Source organism: Notolabrus celidotus, chromosome 19 (assembly GCF_009762535.1).
Source record: "Notolabrus celidotus isolate fNotCel1 chromosome 19, fNotCel1.pri, whole genome shotgun sequence".
In the NCBI taxonomy this organism is placed as follows: Eukaryota; Metazoa; Chordata; class Actinopteri; order Labriformes; family Labridae; genus Notolabrus; species Notolabrus celidotus.
In genome coordinates this window covers 9,974,872-9,988,163 of record NC_048290.1, presented here as the reverse complement: position 1 = coordinate 9,988,163, position 13,292 = coordinate 9,974,872, and the positions used below count along the sequence as shown (strand labels likewise).

At 39.1% G+C, this 13,292-nt stretch overlaps 1 long non-coding RNA gene across 1 annotated transcript; it reads right to left on the bottom strand.

Annotated features, from left to right (window-relative positions):
* Window positions 1–1,597: 1,597 nt before the first annotated feature.
* LOC117831644 lies at window positions 1,598–10,945 on the bottom strand. The gene is made up of 3 exons (XR_004635041.1): window positions 10,838–10,945; window positions 5,331–5,461; window positions 1,598–1,731 (listed from the first exon to the last, which is right to left on the bottom strand). It is a non-coding gene; the product is annotated as an uncharacterized LOC117831644 (long non-coding RNA).
* Between the last annotated feature and the right edge of the window lie 2,347 nt (window positions 10,946–13,292).

Here is a 13,292-nt window from a genome sequence, read left to right as displayed (position 1 = left end):
TTCACCTTCAGTGCTTCTTTTTGGGCGAAGATGTTTTGTGAATGGTCATTATCCATACAAGTAGTCCACTTAAGTATTTAGAGCAGAGAAAGTGTCACCTCTTTTAGAATGTCCTTCAAATTTCCGATGGAACGAAACACTTCAGTGACTCAATGGTTAGGTCAAACCTGGTGACTTTGTGCATGTGGAAATTGGTGTGACTATTCAACTGGCGTGCCATTGTTTAGTTCGACAAGGTTGATATTTCTAACAAAGATATAAGGTCCAGAATAAAGGTAAAGAAATGTGAAAATCAGGCAGACTCAAGATCAGCACTATTGGCAAAAGTATCATACAATGAATATATCAGTATATAGCCATACTGCAACAAAAGTTTTCTAAGGACTCTTCATATAAAGAGCAGGTCTAGACTTTTCTCATTATTATCTCAACATTGTTTGAAGAGACTTGGCCACAGCAACAAGGCGATATGGCCTTTGAACAGGCAGAAACCCTGAGCAGAACCAGACTCCTCATTGGACAGCCATCTGCCGTGACCAAACGTGCTAAGGAAGTAAAATGATTGGTCTTATTGTTCCCCAATCATCCTCTGACCTTATTGAAGTAAAGTCACATGCCCTTATTTTCTTTCAGAGACAGAAAAATTCAATAGGAATCATGTGACTCGGTTCAATTTGGGTGTCAAGTTTCTGGTTCATAAGTGAGAAATAATCAAAAGCCTAGAAAAATGTAAAGCTGAGGAGATCAATGCTGCCCTTCCTGTGGGGAACTTTGAGGAATTGGAACCAGCAGGTGGATAATTGGGCAGTTGGACATGGCATGCATAAGTAACAGCAGAAGGGAATGAGAAGAGAGTTTGATGTCCTAAATGAACCACTCTATTGGTGATGACAGTTTGCATGCTCAGCATATCTCGGACGACACCCCATCTTGTGGTGGACAAAGGATACGTCTCTATTCGGATCCTCTCGTGGTTTGAGAAACCTGAGACCAGATGCGGCCCAAGGGAGGAGCAGACCAGCTGGATACTTTTTTATAAGCACTGTACAAGGGATGACAGAGTTGTAAATATTTATTGAAGTATATCCCGGTGCTTAGTTGAGGAAAATATTTGAAGCCCAGAGAGCTTATACGGCTCATTTGCCTAAGAAAATAGATTGAAATAATTACAGAGTTATAGAGCTGATAAACTTATTGGTGCTTAACTTTAATCTCTGCTTACTTAACGGCCTTTTAGCATAGGTTTTAATACTGTATGGATAATAGCTTCTTACCCTTCTGGTGTTGTGCTGTTGGGAAAAACTCACTTTTAATACTGACCTTAGAGAATTTGACTTTGATGACACCGTGACTCTCCGCATTGTCTCTGCCACTGCATTCTATAAACAGATAGTGGCTTAAATAGGATTTTCTCTCCTGGGATGTGGTAGAAATAATCCACTTTGTAACGTTACCTTACATGACAGGCAAATTTCTCAATTTCCTCTAAGTGGTGGGGAGTCAAGACTTTGCTTAGGTTTGCGTTTCAAATCTGACCACACACACATTTTTGTGTATGAGGACGTGAAAGTCAAAAGACGAGACTGGGACTAGCTTAGTCATGTCAGTTGAATTTGTACTGAAATGCTTTTAATGACTCCACTCTCTGCTCCAAATTTGGTGCTGCCATTTTTCCACTTCTTTCTCTCTTTCAAGCATCGCCCAGCCATCTGCAGTTTCTTGGAGTGCTCCCTAAACACATCCATACAGCGAATGGTCAGACATGGCACACAAGAAAAGGACAAGAAAAACACGTCATAAATCATAAAAGCTTCAGGCCAGGAAGGCAACAGCAACATCACACCATTCGTCTCTTTCTCTTTCATCCCCTCTATGTCTCCTGCCTCCATTTTATCCTCCTCCCCTCCATCCATCATTCCCTGTAGCCCATCCTTTTAGTCCAGCCTTAATCCCATTTTCCCTTCATCCACTTCTCCTCCTTCACATCTCCTACTTTCAACTTGAGTCTCTGTCGAAGGCCAGTTTTTGTCTGAATGTGTACTGTTGCTAGGAAACATGAGAGTCCTCAGACATAGCGCATTGATTTGGTCCTCTTGATTTGCGTGTGTATATGTGTGTGTGTATGATTGAGCAGGTGTTTCTCTAAGTTTTTCTTCAAGACAAGTCTGTGAATCAAAGAAGATGGTGAAAGTATGATAAAGGAAAAATAAATGAAGGCACTTTGGGCCAAGTATAAATTAAAATGTATGAGTTTCATACAGTTACTAAAAACGTATTGCTGTTGTCATATGACAGTTTTCAATAGATAGTGGTACATTTTTTCCATTTTATTTTTTTTCCCTTTCCAATACTGATTCAAAAAAATGATATTCAATTCGTTAGAGATGAAGAGACCATTTGAAACATCAGCAATCAAGAGCAATAAAGAAATGCTAATCTAGAAACAATCAGAGTGACTACTAAAAAAGTTGGCCAATGCTGTCAATAGCTTAGCTTCCAACCCCTTCTTATTTGCTTTACTGCCACTGCATTGGCTAAAACCTAGTCCTTATTAACAGGGATGTTAAAAAAAAAAATCTGTGACACATTTATTGTTTCAAATATAAAAGCGTCCTGGAAGCAGGCCAAGATTGAAGCTACTGTGAAACTTACCAACTACTGTGAAGCTGAGACTCAACAGAAACAGATGAATGGGCACCTCTCCAGGGAGGTTAAAAATGTAACTAAAACTGACATCCATCACGGCGAAGGAGGCTTTATTTCCAGTGAAAAATTTTGATGTTAATGGCTTAATGTATTAGACCCGTGCACTGTCTGTGAACTTGCTGATACTCAATCCTGTGACTTAGGCAGGGTCAAAAGAAATCAAATATTGGTATCAGTAGCTCCAGACTGCAGATAAAGTTGTACATTGGGACGATCAAGAATTAGAAGTAATGATAACGATGATGAGTCTAAAGGTCGCTAAATGCAAGATTTGGTAGTCCTTAGCCTTTTAAAATATCTAATGGGGTCCATGAGTTCTGTCATTTTACAAAACACTCCTCCATGTCTCTCCTGACAGACTAGAATACATTTTTGTTCAGTGAAACTCATGAATATGTTTTTGTTTTTATTCAAACTGCAAACTGATACTACATATCCCCAAGCTATTTTTGTTGTCTTTTTCTCCCCCAGCTTTCTGCCTAAATTTAATCTAAATTAAGTTTTGCTTCAATTACATTCAGTAATGAAATGTTTGAAATGTTGTGCTGGGTAAACCATGACCAAGGCCTTCCCCTGAAAAACATGGACAAAACAAGTAATAAAATCAAAGACAGGAGGTGTGATCCATGTATGGACAGCAAGGCAGCTACATCTGCAGCCAGAAAAAAATAATAGCTCTGGGAAAATGGCTGTACTTTTTCAGCTGTGGAACAGTTTAATCACATTTTTCATATGATAGCGTAAGTATTAGAGGGAAGATGGAGGAGGGAAAATGTCTCAAGGACAAAAGCATGATGCATGCTTTGCAGTGTGATGACTGCAGATAGGGCCTATCTCCTGGATATCTTTTATTGCTTTTATATTTGCTCCTGTCCTTGGGTTCTTCATGAATTGGAATTTGTTTCCTTGAAGTGTATTTCTCTCAGAGCGCATGAAAATAAGCACATTCAAATAACAGGCGAGGTACATACCTCATGAGACTTTTCAGGGAGGATTGCTTGGGCTGCTGTGAAAATCCTAATGCTTCACACAGGGTTTCAAGTATTGATTTTAATAAGTATTCATGTTCAGTTTCATAAAACTGTGATGTAAAATATTTGCTTATTTTTAACAGTAGATAACTCAACATTAGAGAAGCTACTGCACACAAACAGGTTAGAGGACACAGCCTAATTGTTCTGACTAAAGCAAAGGTGAACATAATAAGAAGACAATATCAACAACTATTATTGTTAAAGCATATGGGAACAGGGTTAACGCATGGTGTAATAAACAATGACATGTGCAAAAACAGAGTATCTGTAGTGTAATTATCTTGTTTGGCGTCAAACTGGTGTTGATGTGTTCAGTGTTGATTTAACTCAAGTAAAATTGCACAAAATAGGCCATATGATTTTTGTTGGGAAATTATCAACAGGTCTACACATTTACAGATATTTTTAAAACTGATTTTTTTATCTCCTGTCACCAGATATGTTTAGTAATATATCACTGTCCTCAAAACAATGCAGAAACAGTTTAAAATGCCCATATAAGCATGCCAGGCCAGTAGGTGGCGATACTGTAATAAGTTCATCATCTCAATTATCACAGAGGAGCATTATGTGCATTCGTATTGACTTTCTTCCTGTGTCAGTACTAACTGTTCATTATAAACATGCAATTAAACATAACAGTTCAAATCAGACGTAAACCAGTGATTATAAGAAAATATGTTTTACAGTATTTCAAGTTGTATTTTCAGGCATTTGTGCCTTCATTTGATAGGACAGCTGAAGCATATGCAGCATATACAAGGACTATAGCCTCTGTATATGGGGAGTGCGCTTAAACTGCCAGGCCAACAGCGCCCCCATGTTTACAGTATTTATTGGTGAAACCCTTTCTTCTTTGAGGGTAATGGTTGGGGGTTAGGGGTTGGGGTGGCAGCTAATATTTTCATTCTGTCAGGGGAGGCTAACTGTCCCGCTCTTTGACAACCTATTAAAGAAAAAATAGTATCCATAGCTAGTCATGCTAGTATATGTGTTGTCCCTTCTCACACAATGGCCTTGTGAACTCAGTTCCATTTTCCCCTCCAGTCAAACACCCCATTCCCATTTTGCCACCAATTTATGTTTCTACAGAATTGAGAGACTTGCACGAAGGCTCAACTGCACACATGTAGTCCAGAAGTCCTTTTAAGCTGTCTGGCAGGTGTTTTAGGACCAACAACCCCCATATTCACATTTTAAACTAACTGAATGAATAAACAAGCTGAAGGTGCTCTGGCTCACGCCAGATGCCTTCCAGATGTCATATGGGAGCGAAGAAACCACAGGGTGCTGTCACTTTCTCTGTGACAGGGTGCACACAGGGACCTAATGGTTTGCCCCCACTGTCAGCTGCATCCACCCAGCAGACCCCACAAAGGAGTGCTCAGGAGGTGCCCAGCTTTGTTGTTTACTCCTCTCGAGACAGCTTGATGAATGGATTTGTGAGTGAAAGGATAAATTCTTTGCCCCTATAGATTTGTTGTCCCAGCCTGTTGTGGCCAGCTCCCATGTTCCCAACAAATTGTTTCAATAAATAATCATTCCAACATGTCAGCAGGCAATGCATAAAACATGGTCTTCCATACTCACAGCTGCCAAACTATTTTCTCCATGTTAGGCAGTGGGTGAAAGATCAAAATCTGCTCTTGTCTCGTGGGTTATGGATTAACACTGGTGGGTGGGTGCAATCAAACATGGCTACCAATCAGGATGTCATTCATCTAGGAGGAGAGAAGATGGAGATGTTAATTGTCCTTTGGTGCTGTTCCTTCTGTCACAATGCAGCAGCTGTATGATGATCAATCAACCACTGACTGTCACTGTGTGTGTAGGATGAATGGAAAGTGTTTGATTCTAGACTTTCCTTAGATTTTAACTGACCACAAGACTTTTCACAAAAGGGTCATTGAAGAATGTGTAATGACGACAACCTGTTTTCATCACAACTGAGTTGTGGCATACATTTTTCAGTTGATCTTCAGACAGTCAATCAGGTAAGGAGTCGTGGACATTGAAGGGGTGGTGAGGGGAAGTTACCAATCACTTGGTACAGACTATTCTTGGACGTTGATTACATGTCTATGTTAGGACCATATTCTACCAGGAAGTTGCATATAAAAACTGCATCTTAAATGATTGCATTACATAGCAACGTGGTCACAAACAAATAATTTTTAAGAGCTGAGCAAGCTTTGGTCTTGAGTTCAGCTAAAGGTGAGTTCTTTTACCATTCCAATCCCATTAGGTATCAGTCAACTATGTCATCATCCAAAAGTATCAAAGACATTGAGTCTCAGAGGAATCAACTATAACAATGGTTTACAAAGAGTATCTCAGACCATCTCATTAAATACGTAGTTCATAAAGAAACATAGAGAAACTTTCCTCTACTCATTAGTTCGACAGGTGCTTCAGTCAGGCCCAAGGTTGAACCTACATACCCTGCATTTAAAGAGAAAGCAACATTTACCACGGCAGTGAATGACGAAGGTCACTGTGGTGCTCCACTCACTTCCACCATTTCTAATCCATAAGAAATGAACACTTGCCATATACATTCCATTATAATATTACAGCAAGTTAAAAGAGAGCTGAGGTTATTTCCTCTCATGCTGATAAAACCAATTTCCCTCTCAGGCCTTAATGAGGATTGCAGAGCCTTTCATATTAGGTTATAGTGCCTTGGCCTATGGGATATTGATGAGAGGCAAGCAAGTGCAATCATGAAATTACAGTCTTTAAGTCACAACAACAGAATGTACGGCATCAAGCATTTCTCCCAATGATATAAAGGGTCCATTTATGCCAAGTACATGGTTTATAGCTCTGTGCATGCTCATAATTCAACATCATCATATACTTTGTAACACGCAAGATTAACACGTGGAGAGACAGGAAAGATCAGGAGGTGGAGAAAAATGTAACGATAGAGAGACCTTTTACTTGTGGTTTGAGTTTGTCTGATAACTCTTAAGTGCATCAGAACTTTGGAACAAGACAGTGTGACTCATAAATAACATCCATATAATACAGAGAACATAAGCCATGATAAGTATTTCAAAAGTAGTATTTATGCAACAGCAAAGCCCTTCTTTTCTGCTCTTGAGATTGTCAGGACATTATTGTAAGAGTTGCTTATTAGAACGAATGAGTTGAAACAGACATTAAGTGGAAAGTCTATATGATGACAGCTTGAGCTGTATGAATGGAGCTTGTAATTTTCAAGTAGGAAACTGAATTGTTGATATATTCTTTCTGATTGCCTGCATTGTTGTTTATGACTGATACTATATTTGTGTCAGAGAACATATTGAACTGTTAACAACAAAACAACAGTCATCATTACTTACACATCCTGATCTTTATTTCACTTTCTTTGCCTTTACCAAACCACAGATTTGTTGAGAACACCTCTAACGTTAACTGTCCCTGCTGTGTGCAACATGTGTGAAGCAGAAAACTCGGGACGATTCCCCTGTAGCATCCCCCCCTGAAATCCTTAACTATAAATTGGCTATTTGCGCCCTCTAAACTGGGACTGGTGTTAAAATTAGCTATTTGGGCTGCATTGCTAAATAGTGCCAGAGGCGTTCTTTGAATTCAATTCAAATTTGGCACTTTTTCTTTTGTTGGTACTTTCAGTTGTGATTCTAAACAAACAGTGTTTTATGTGCATAAAGATTTCAATGTTATTTTGGATGTTCCAAAGTAACTCATTTCCTGGTTGTTTAAAAGGAAATTTAAATTCCAACTAACTGACTAAAGTCTGAAGTTAAGAAAACTATAGTGACCAACAAGGGACATTAAGGGGCGCCATGGGCCAGGTGGTTTAGGCATGCAGCTCATGCACAGAGGCTATAGTCCTCATCATAGTGGTAGTAGGTTTGAGTCCCGGCCTCTACTATTTGCTGCATGTCTTCCCCCACTCTCTACTCCCCAAATTTCCTGTCTCTCCCACTTTTCTATCCAATATAGGAAAAAAACGGAACAAGGGAGCATAGAAGAAACACGTTCCAAATGCTCGAACCATACAAATTCAAAAACACAGGAAAGTCCAAAACAAACGCGATGACTGGAACATGCTGAAAATGAAAAAAAAAGGGGCTTCAAAAGGCAAAAAACAACTGCATATTAAGCCAAGTCTTTATTACAGAGAAGCAGAAAACAACTCCAAAAGATAATGACTGCAAATCTAGACCTTTTAACTGAACTGCTCCAGGCCTGTTGAAGGACTAAGTGGAAGTGTGTCCTTGGGCAAGACACTGAACCCTAAAGCTGTGCTGTGCCAGAGGTGTGTGAATATGTTGTGGATGGGTTCATTCGTCATCATATAATGTAAGAGCACTTTGAATGGTCAGAAGACTATACAGCAAGTGCTACTACACCACAGTGTATTTACCATTTACATAGAATGTCTTCAGAATGCTGATATAAACTCATGTCTGATTGTTATTTTGCAGCAACCTGGTGGTTACTGTGCAATATTAAATTAAGGTGACCACATGGGTACTAGCATGTGTACTCTTTGTGGCTGAAATGAGACACTGCAGATGGAGCCTTCCTGCTGACTTCAGATGGCTGTAAAGGGAGTTAATCAAGTGAAATGGCAGCCACAAACATGCAAGCTGTTGTTAATGACATATGCTGTAAGAATCTCATAATATATTCTCTGCCCTCCAGCTTTACTGCAATATACATGTTAAAACTTGTCATTTTTACAGGCCTCTAGATGTGTCTTTTGATCAGAGGTTATAATGAAGGGTGGGGGAGATAAACATCAGGAATTCTAACAGGTTTATGATGGTGTGCTTTTGGTTATTATCACTATGAAAATATCACAAGGATGTGAGAAAAATATAAAGTAAGTGGCAAAAAGAATATATTTGTCTTCACATTTTGGATTGTTTGACTGTTACTACCCCAACTAATATTTTTGCAGCATCCCCAACTACAAGATCCCTTTGTAGAACCATCACAATACAATGTCATCGCTGTCCTCAAGAGAAAGTAACACAGCGTGAACTATTCAAAGACAGGTCAAGAAAATTGTGAAGATTCCCAGAGCGCAGTTGCTGATGACAACATCCAGTTGACAGACGGAGAGGGGCCAGATAACTTAAACTGAGACTGATGTGACAGGGGCCGCCATTAAGACACTGACCAGTTGACAGACTGTGTCATACAGACGGACAGACAGAGGCAAGGAGACGACAGGGAGAGATGTGCACAGAGGCTCCAGACAGAAAGACAGAGAGAGGAGTCTGACGGATGAAGTGGATGACAGAAAGATGGACAGACGCAGAAGCTATCGGCAATAAAGTATGAAACTTTGATTTGAAGTGATATGAACTGTTTGAAAGTGATGCACTAGACATCAAGAAAGACTTTCTTTCTTTTTAATGATAGGGCCATAAAACTGTCGGTGAATATTTCTCACAGCAAATGCACCACAGTTGTGATGAAGTGTTTGGACAAGCAGAAATATATGATTATATAATCAGTCAATAAAATAATATTTTGACTTGAAAGCTTGCATTTCTCTGTTGTTTCTCTTTTGTTTGTGCTTGTATTGCCCAATGTATGAACTCTTCATGCAAAAACATGCAATATATAAGCCACCCAGTACAAGCAGATATTTATTGAGGGATGAACAATACATATTGGTCCAATAAATGAACAATCAATAAAGGGAACATTTTATTATTAGTTATTTTTCTGATAATACGACTTTAACTAATACATCCAACTGATAAAACATGCTTTCATTTACTTATTACAAGCCTACACTGTTGGTGGCGATTATCCATTATAAACAAAGAGGAACAAGCGCAGATACAACAAGCTAACAGAGTGAATGTGGCGTCACCTGTGTGTATGTTTTTCACTGTCAACGGAGGCTAACACGATTGCACTTAACAAAAGTGCCACAAGCTTTCCATGATGAAGAACAAAGTCCTCAAGTTTGAATACAATGAATCTTTTGGAGACACTTTGAAAAGTCTTCATTCCAAAGAAGATGTGAGGAAACACAAAGCAGCAGTAGCCACAGTTAGCATTAGCATCAAGAAAAAATGGTATGTGACCTATAGTCCCAATTGAACAGGCATTTAGGAGCTGCAGAGAGTTTACCAGAGACAACCCAAAATCTATGGCAAGGATCCCATAACTTGATGACTCATATTTTTCTGACATAGAAGGCCAAAGATTTCTCAAGCTAATTCTGATTTTGAACCCGGGTATAGTCACAAGGGCTTTCTTTGATGTGATCTCTCCACACATTCACAGATCCACAACAATGTAAGTTACATAAGCTTTACCATGGATGTATAGCCTTCTGATGTGAGCCCAGTGAGTATGCTTAGTGTGAAGTCCCAGTGGCCTTCTTGAACATGAGAAAGTCATTATTAAATGCACACAAGGAGCTCCGGTTCACAGGACTTTGGGCACAGAACTGTTCCTTGTTTTTTGTGTTAACCATAGGGATTTCAGTAGGAATTGTTAGGTATAGAACATTTATTTTCATCTTTGCTCACTACATTGTAGCCTTTCATACGCTCAGTTGCACATAAACTACACATTTACAAAAAAAAGGGTCATCTAATTGGTATCTGCCATCGGGAGCAGGTTATTTGTGATTGCATCAGCCTTAAATCATTCTAAGTTTTATTGCCACTTTCTCCTCTAAAATGCGACTGACCTTAATTAGAACTGTTGTCTCTGCTACTAGAGACACTCTGCTCTGTCAATCACTTGTCCTGTGTCATCTTTTAAGAAAACAACAAGGCACGAAAAGAGAGACATGGATACTTCTTATAATGTCATTTGATAAGGCGGCTCCCCGGTTCTGCCACCGGATGCCACTTTACATTTAGATAAACACCTTATTTTGATCGATAAAATGATGAATAAAGGGACATCATTTAAGCTTTCTTTCACAGGTAGAGCAGACGGTGACACCAAGCCAACAACAATGAGCATTTACTCTGCTACAGTGCAAACAGGAGCACATCTTCTGCATGTTTGCAGGCAACAAGCCAATCATTCTTTGAGGAAACTACCTCAGCTTTGATAGCTACATAGCTAACCAAACAGCATACCTCCAAATGTCCTGTTGGTTTAATAAGATGCAGGTATTGGCCCTTTCCTTAAGTGCCTCTAACAACAGCTGTCTGCTCGTGTCATCGAGGCTACAGTGCAAGTTTTGTTTACTTTCAGTCTTGTTGTCTCGCTGTAACCCTGGCAGCCGCCAGCTGCTCTTAATCAAAAATAGACCCCGCCACACCCCTACATCTGCTGGAGTTAAAAATGGGCATTTGTGATGTTTCCCTCAGACCCTGTTCTTGTTTTTTAAGAAAATAAACACAGACTGACATTTTTGACTACAAAAAGAATAACCAAATCTGATTCCTGTTGGCAGCATAAAAAAGAAAAGAGTTGTTTTGAAAGGAGTGTAATCTCTCAGACTAGACTAATTTCCCTGAACAATCAGTACCAAAGGCTACCTTAATATTTATATATTTAATTTATGTTTTCCTCACATAACCACCCCTTCACTATACTTTATCTTTATCATATTTAATCCCTCCTAAATGACTCTAATGATGTCTGTAATTAGTGCTTACTGCCAGGGGTGTGTCCAGAGGGGTGTCCAGGGATGGCATTACCCCCACTTGAAATTAGCCACCCCAAATGCCTACCCCAAAATGCTTATCTATGATTGGCTGTTGTCCTTGTTGGAGATGGGATTTATGTCAAATCACTAATCACAATCCCTATTTGGAATGTGTTGCAACAATCTATCTGCTAGTAGCTTTGTGTATTTTTTAGCAAACTTAAACAGTGTGCGGGAGTTTGCTCACAATTTTTCAAGTTAAATTGTGGCTAGAAAAATATGTTCATTTTGAGTCTCTAAATAATTAAAGTTAGGATGTTTTACAGTTGTTGCTCTGTTGTGTTAGTTGTCAAAGTTAAAAAATACACAGAGATGTTCAGTAATCAAAGTAGAATTGATGAGTGGGGGCAGAGAGGGTTAATTAATGCTACTTATTAACATACTCCATGCCTCACCTGCATAATATAAATCAGGGCACCGGGCCACCCCATTCAAAAAAGTCTAGAACCTACTACCGCTATGATGAGGACTATACCCTCTGTGCATGGGCTGTGTGCCTAAACCACCTGGCCCATGGCGCCCCTCAGTATCCCTTGTCAGTCACTATAGTTTTCTTAACTTCAGACTTTAGTCAGTTAGTTGGAACTTAAATTTCCTTTTAAACAACCAGGAAATTAGTTACTTTGGAACATCCATAATAACACCCTAGGCCCTGCTTACTGCATGTATTCAGTCAGCCGTTTCTAATACTGGGCATAAACAGGGTGTTATGGGGTGCTGGTTTAGCTCAGTTGGTAGAGCAGGCGCCCCATGTCCTCGTTGCTCTAGTCTAAGGATCCCTTGTCACAACGTGATTTTGTGCAGGTCAGCCCCAGTATCATGAAGACTAAAGGCCAAAAAATAAACCTTAACAAAAATACAAACAAAGCTCCAGACCTGTCCTATGTGTGCATCTTCATGAGATAACTCATGATGTTAAGTTATTTTGAATTTTAAAAAAAGGTCTGTATAGAGACTTTCTCTTCCTCTGACTGCTGCATAGCTCCCCAGTTTGTGTCTCAAAACTGTTTCATTGTTAGTATAGTTTTTTTGTTTTACAGTTTATCTGAACTCTTTTTCAAAGAAAAGAACTTCAGAGGTTTGATGGAAGTTTTTCTCATCTTTATAGAAAGCTTGGCCCAGGTTGGGAACTATGCTTTTGTGAATGCTTTTTGTGTATCAGTATGCACACATAACCTTGACAGGATTTTTTATTTCACTGTGATCTGAGCTTCACAAAACTTACAAAGTTATATGCTGACTTTATTCTAAGCTGCTATACTCTGTAGCTTTTCTATTCAGGGGTGTAAAAGAGGTCACCTGTAAGTATGAATCTTCTGAACTTTGCAGGTCAAAACTTTATAAAGCAAATCTGCATACAGATCAGTGTTTTAGTTTAACAGAGCATGGTACTTTTTTAAGATTACAACAGAAACTGAAAACTAAGCAAAGTCATTATGAGCAAAGTTATTGACATGAGGACCCTACAATTTGGAGGAACAGAGGAAGAACCCGAGACAAAAAAAAAAACCAAGTTGGTCAAAGGAAATTTGAAGTCCAGTGTGTAGGATTTCAACAAGTCTGTAAAAAAGTGGAACACTGAAACAGCAAACTATCTTTATCTTTCACATACTGATGCCAAGCCAACCAGTCAGAAGTATCACACTTCTGCATGTGCCAAAGATTACAAATTTCACAGTGGATGATTCAAAGATAATGCAGTCCTCCACACAGCCTTCTACTACAGTTCCACCAGCTTGTTTCCATTAAAACTTTCCACCTGAATTTCCTGTTAAAATAGAGTTTGATTCACAAGAGCCAGATCTGCAAAGTGAAGAAACCAAACAATTTCAGCTCTGTATATGAACAGTAAATAAACCACATTATTTCATCTATTTACT